The sequence below is a fragment of the Octopus sinensis genome, linkage group LG26 (assembly GCF_006345805.1).
Source record: "Octopus sinensis linkage group LG26, ASM634580v1, whole genome shotgun sequence".
Lineage (NCBI taxonomy): Eukaryota > Metazoa > Mollusca > Cephalopoda > Octopoda > Octopodidae > Octopus > Octopus sinensis.
The window spans coordinates 17,917,165-17,923,717 of NC_043022.1; the positions used below are offsets into that span (position 1 = coordinate 17,917,165).

A 6,553-nucleotide genomic window follows, 5' to 3' on the forward strand; every position below is an offset into this window, starting at 1 on the left:
TAGACAGATAGATGTGTGCGCTTGTATGTATATATGTGTGTAATGTACCTAGTGTGACACTACATTGCTCTGAGCCCCTGTGACACCAACACTTCTGTACAAAGAAAGGGAGAGACTCTGTGTGTGTGTGTGTGTGTGTGTGTGTAAATTTGCAATTATTGGGTTGGTACATAATTATTACGGCTTTTTTTTCAACAAATTTTATTCAACAAAAACATCTTTAAATGACGGTCTGACCGTCTGCCAAGCAAATGGGAAGCCGTGATTGAAGTGGATGGTGAATATGCTCCGGAACAATCATTTAAAGATGTTTTTGTTGCATGTTGTTATTGTTTTTGTTGAAAAAAAGCCACAATAATTATGCACCAACCTAATATATTATGAAAAGACGATTTGGTGATCCTTGGGTATTGGTATACCCAGTGTTGATATGAGGAGATACTGCCAGTCCCCTTCTATCTCAGCCTTTTTATCTCTCTCATGAGGGAAGGTCGTGTGAGTGACTGACTGATGCTGTGCACCAATACTGAAGGATTGCTGACTATTTTAGTAAAACAAACACAAAAACCATTGAATTCACTTTTCAATTATTTCTAGAGCTGTGAAAAGTCTGATTACGATTAGAAAGACTGCGTTAGTGACCCGGTCACCATTATTCAGTCAAATGTAATCCTTATTTATGGCCATTGTCTCAAAAGGATCCAGCATTATCTCGTAGCTTTGAGATATTACGGTGATGTGATTGTTTATCTTTAGAATGACATTGTAGGGTAAGTGTAAGAGGCCAGATCTGTCCTGTTTCAACATAAAACAAGTAGAATATTTGGATCCTGGACAGGGCTATGTTTAAATGATGAAGGGATGGATATGTAGATATATGCTGGCATGGGTCAGACGGTTTGACTGAAAGTGGTAAGCTGGAGGGCTGCACCAGGTTCCAATCCGGTTTGGTACATAGAAATATAGACACACACACACAGATGTCAGGAATGGGTGTGCGGTTAAGAGATTTGCTTCCCTACCATACTCTATCCCCATGCTGACCAAAGCCTTAAGAGTGGATTTGGTTGGAAACTGAAAGAAGCCTTGTGTGTGTGTGTATTTTATTTATGCGCCCTTTTCAAGCCTAGCCAGGCTTCTATGGCGCATGTGTTCCCCCCCAGCTGGACGGGACGCCAGTCCATTGCAGCGTTACTCAAGAAACAGGAAGAAAGGGTGAGAGAAAGTTGGGGCGAAAGAGTAAAACAGGGGTCGCCACCAACCCCGGTCAGGGCCTTGTGGAGCTTTAGGTGTTTTCGCTCAATAAACACACACAACGTCCGGTCTGGAAATCGAAACCAAGATCCTCCGACTGCGAGTCCACTGCCCTAAACACTGGGCCATTGCACCTCCACATACATATATATATATATATATATATAGTTGCAAGCGTGGCTGTATGGTAATAAGTTTGGTTCTCAACCACATGGTTCTGGGTTCAGTCCCACTGTGTGGAACCTTGGGCAAATGTCCTCTGCTATGGTGTTGGGCTGGGGAAAGTCTTGTGAATAGATCTGGTAGATGGAAACTGAAAGAAGCCCGTTATGCATGTATATGTGTGTCGTTGTGCCTGTGTTTGCCTCCCACCACTGTTTGGCAACTGCTGTTGGTGTGTTTATGTCTCTGTAACTTAGCAGTTCGGCAAAACAGACCAATAGAATTAGTACTAGGGTTGATTCAAGTTGGTACCCCAGCATGGCCACAATTAAATGACTGAAACAAGTAAAAGAGTGTGAGTGTGTGTGTGTGTATATAAGGTGCAGTGTTTGTGTTTCCTTGTCCTAACGAGGTATGATTGTTGTAAACGAATGCCACCTTCATACAGTGTCCTTTGTTTCCAATTTACTGTGATGACATGCCCAGCCATAGAGAAATATTACTTTGCTTGGGAACAGGTAAGGGTTGGTGACAAGAGGGGCATCTGGCCTTAGAAAATGTCCTTCAAACAATTCTATCCGATCCATGCAAACATAGAAAACTGGATGTTAAAACGATGAAACCACACGGAATAACCAAAGAGGTAGATTTTAGTATCGTTGGAAGAAGAAAAGGATACTTCTTGATAGATACAGATATGGAGACTCACATGCAGAACCTTAGGTTTCTGAGTCAACAAATTGATGATTGTTGCACAGAAAATACAAAAAACATGATATTTTATGCTTTACAAAGCATGCAGTCATTTTAACAAATATAGAAATATGTAGCCAAATATCCCACTGGGGTAGCCAGGTATCCCCTCTAAAGTAAGACATCTCTGTCCTTCTATTATACCCTAATCCAGGGGTTCTCAACCATTTTTATCTATGGATCCTTTTGATTACTATTTTATCCTGGTGGACCCCAGAGCCATTCAGTGTTTAAAAACTAGCTTTAGAGACACTACTTTCAAAATTCCTATTTTGTTTTTCACATATAAACTCATGTAGGTTGAACTATGAAAAATGGTAGAGAATGGAACCTGACTGTTTCTGCAATAAATGCCAATACATACACCAAAAGCAAAGTTTTTTCAGGGGCCCTTAAAATACTACTGTAGGTTCCCAATTTATTATTTTGTTTTGTGGACCCCCAAACATCTTATACAGATCCTCAGAGAGGCCATACAGACCCTAGATCAGAACTATTGCTCTAATCTCTCACCTAGCACACACCCACTTGCTCGGTCAACTTAAGAGGTCTTTGTCTTACAAGTTACTTGGTGCTGGTACCATGAAAAAAGCACCCAGTGCATACTGTAAAGTGGTTGGCGTTAAGAAGGGGCATCCAGCAGTAGAAACCATGTCAAAGCAGATAATAAAACCAGGAACAATTCCTGACCTTGCCAGCATCTGTCAGACCATCAAACCCAGCATGGGAGGGGGTAGCCCTGAATCTCCTCCTGCCCTCAACCCATTCCATTGGTCATCTTATTCTCTCTAACTCTAAAATTACTCTTCCTCTTCTATTGTTCTCTTAACACTGTCCCTGCTGGTTTCTCTCCCTCTTCTCCGCCTCACAACAATAAACCAGATCCATCCAGCAGACTTCCAACTTCTCTAATCCCCACCCTCTCCATCGTGTGGGCCCTTTTGTCTTCTGACTTACAAGGTGACCTCACTAATGCTGGTGCAACAAAAGCAGCCCCACCCTGTGCATTCTGTAAAGTCGGTGGTGACAGGAAGGGCATCCAGCTGTAGAAAATAGACAAAACTAAGACACTGGAGCAAGACGTGACCATCCAACCCGTTGAATCCTGTCAAAGTGTCCCACCCATATCAGCCAAGAAAGCAGGCATGAAACAAAATGATGATGGTGACTGATGTGTGTGTGTGAGTGTGTTAGTATCTCCTTGTCTTGGCATTGCAGGATAGTCATAAACGAGTCACCACCATACAAGTTGTACCATTTGTTTCCAATCTTCCATGAAAACATGTTCAGCTAAGGGGGAAATATTACCTCATTTGGAAACAGGTGAGGGTTGTTGACAGGGAGAGCATCTGGCTGTAGAAAACTTGCCTCAATAAATTCTGTACGACCCATGCAAGCATGGAAAAGCAGATGTTAAAACGATGAAACCACACGGAATAACCAAAGAGGTAGATTTTAGTATCGTTGGAAGAAGAAAAGGATACTTCTTGATAGATACAGATATGGAGACTCACATGCAGAACCTTAGGTTTCTGAGTCAACAAATTGATGATTGTTGCACAGAAAATACAAAAAACATGATATTTTATGCTTTACAAAGCATGCAGTCATTTTAACAAATATAGAAATATGTAGCCAAATATCCCACTGGGGTAGCCAGGTATCCCCTCTAAAGTAAGACATCTCTGTCCTTCTATTATACCCTAATCCAGGGGTTCTCAACCATTTTTATCTATGGATCCTTTTGATTACTATTTTATCCTGGTGGACCCCAGAGCCATTCAGTGTTTAAAAACTAGCTTTAGAGACACTACTTTCAAAATTCCTATTTTGTTTTTCACATATAAACTCATGTAGGTTGAACTATGAAAAATGGTAGAGAATGGAACCTGACTGTTTCTGCAATAAATGCCAATACATACACCAAAAGCAAAGTTTTTTCAGGGGCCCTTAAAATACTACTGTAGGTTCCCAATTTATTATTTTGTTTTGTGGACCCCCAAACATCTTATACAGATCCTCAGAGAGGCCATACAGACCCTAGATCAGAACTATTGCTCTAATCTCTCACCTAGCACACACCCACTTGCTCGGTCAACTTAAGAGGTCTTTGTCTTACAAGTTACTTGGTGCTGGTACCATGAAAAAAGCACCCAGTGCATACTGTAAAGTGGTTGGCGTTAAGAAGGGGCATCCAGCAGTAGAAACCATGTCAAAGCAGATAATAAAACCAGGAACAATTCCTGACCTTGCCAGCATCTGTCAGACCATCAAACCCAGCATGGGAGGGGGTAGCCCTGAATCTCCTCCTGCCCTCAACCCATTCCATTGGTCATCTTATTCTCTCTAACTCTAAAATTACTCTTCCTCTTCTATTGTTCTCTTAACACTGTCCCTGCTGGTTTCTCTCCCTCTTCTCCGCCTCACAACAATAAACCAGATCCATCCAGCAGACTTCCAACTTCTCTAATCCCCACCCTCTCCATCGTGTGGGCCCTTTTGTCTTCTGACTTACAAGGTGACCTCACTAATGCTGGTGCAACAAAAGCAGCCCCACCCTGTGCATTCTGTAAAGTCGGTGGTGACAGGAAGGGCATCCAGCTGTAGAAAATAGACAAAACTAAGACACTGGAGCAAGACGGGACCATCCAACCCGTTGAATCCTGTCAAAGTGTCCCACCCATATCAGCCAAGAAAGCAGGCATGAAACAAAATGATGATGGTGACTGATGTGTGTGTGTGAGTGTGTTAGTATCTCCTTGTCTTGGCATTGCAGGATAGTCATAAACGAGTCACCACCATACAAGTTGTACCATTTGTTTCCAATCTTCCATGAAAACATGTTCAGCTAAGGGGGAAATATTACCTCATTTGGAAACAGGTGAGGGTTGTTGACAGGGAGAGCATCTGGCTGTAGAAAACTTGCCTCAATAAATTCTGTACGACCCATGCAAGCATGGAAAAGCAGATGTTAAAACGATGACGACGACGACACTACAAATATCTGAATAAACTTATATACTTATACATACGAATATATAAGGAAATAATTTTATTCTCAAACACAGGATAATGCTAATAATATAGCATGAACAGGATGAACTATCCATATTTTGCAGAAAAATGTGTCGGTACAGGGCCCAGGTGTAACTGTGCGGTGAGAAGTTTCGTTTCCAACTGCATGGTTCTGGGCTCAGTTCCACCGCGTGGTACCATGGTCAAGTATGTTCGACTATAACCTCAGACAGACCATCCTACACACACACACACACACACACACACATATCTCTTTTAAGCTTTTTTTTTTACTGGAAGCCTTTCCAATAATGCATATAAAAGCTGCTTTTCTATTATGCCGGCTGCAGTCTAATGAGGCCAACTTGGGGTCGTACCGAGTTGGGATTTCTGGAAACACGCGTAGCGATGCATTGAAATATTTAGAAATTCCATCCAAGGGTTGTAATTATTATCATTACTATACGTGTGTGCGTGTGAGCACAGAGAGAGAGAGAAAGGTGTGAGCTAATGAGTTCATAACATAATCATCTTTTTCTTTTGTCATCTGTTTTTATTATTTTCGCTCTATACTCGTCTAACTCTTCGTTCTGGAGCAAAAGGATATTGAGTTCTACACCAGGTTATTAGTCTCACATCAACGTTTGACAACCGGTGCTGGGGTGTTTACATCACCGTAATCGGCAAAAGAGATCGATAAGTATCAGGCTTTACAAAAAAAAAAAGAAAAGCATAGTAGTGGGATAGATTCCTTCGGCTAAAATTCTTTAAGGTGGCGCCCCAGCATGGCCACAGCCAAATGAGTGTAGCAAGTGAAAGAATAAAAGATTATATGTATATGTTCTTTACCTCCGCATATATATATATATATATATATATATATATAGAGAGAGAGAGAGAGAGAGAGGAGAGAGAGAGAGAGAGAGAGAGAGAGAGTGAGAGAGAGAGCATTATGTGTATATGTGACTGAAAAAGGAGAGACGGGTGTATAATATCGACTGCCTTACATAAACAAGAGTCTACATACCTGATTGCTGTACATGAATGAAGGCCTCTGATTCATAAAGTCAACGAAAAGTAATGAGAGAATGTGACGGTGGTTACAGCTAATTATTATTATTATTATTATTATTATGATTATTATTATTATTATTATTATTATGATTATTATTATTATTATTATTATTATGATTATTATTTTTGTGAAATGGTCGGTAGCAATGTGAGGTCCAATTTAAGGGAAGATTATCGAAAGAGAAAATGGTGTGGGAGCAATGATGGATAATCCGGGGGGAGGGGGGAGAAAATCAACCGAGAAGAAATGAATGAATGGATCACGACAAAAAGAAATAGAAATATATAAACGCAC

General features: G+C 40.9%; 1 protein-coding gene and 1 long non-coding RNA gene across 4 annotated transcripts in view; one reads left to right on the forward strand and one right to left on the reverse strand.

The window, feature by feature from the left end:
* LOC115224791 (rho guanine nucleotide exchange factor 26) overlaps positions 1 to 6,553 on the reverse strand; it is a 122,255-nt gene that overhangs the window by 103,982 nt on the left and 11,720 nt on the right. The window lies entirely within an intron of this gene.
* Positions 314 to 6,553, forward strand: part of LOC118768052 — a 13,315-nt gene continuing 7,075 nt past the window's right edge. Inside the window, exons 1-2 of the long non-coding RNA XR_005003974.1 lie at positions 314 to 325; positions 2,212 to 2,217. This is a non-coding gene — a long non-coding RNA (uncharacterized LOC118768052). The remainder of the gene's footprint in view (positions 326 to 2,211; positions 2,218 to 6,553) is intronic.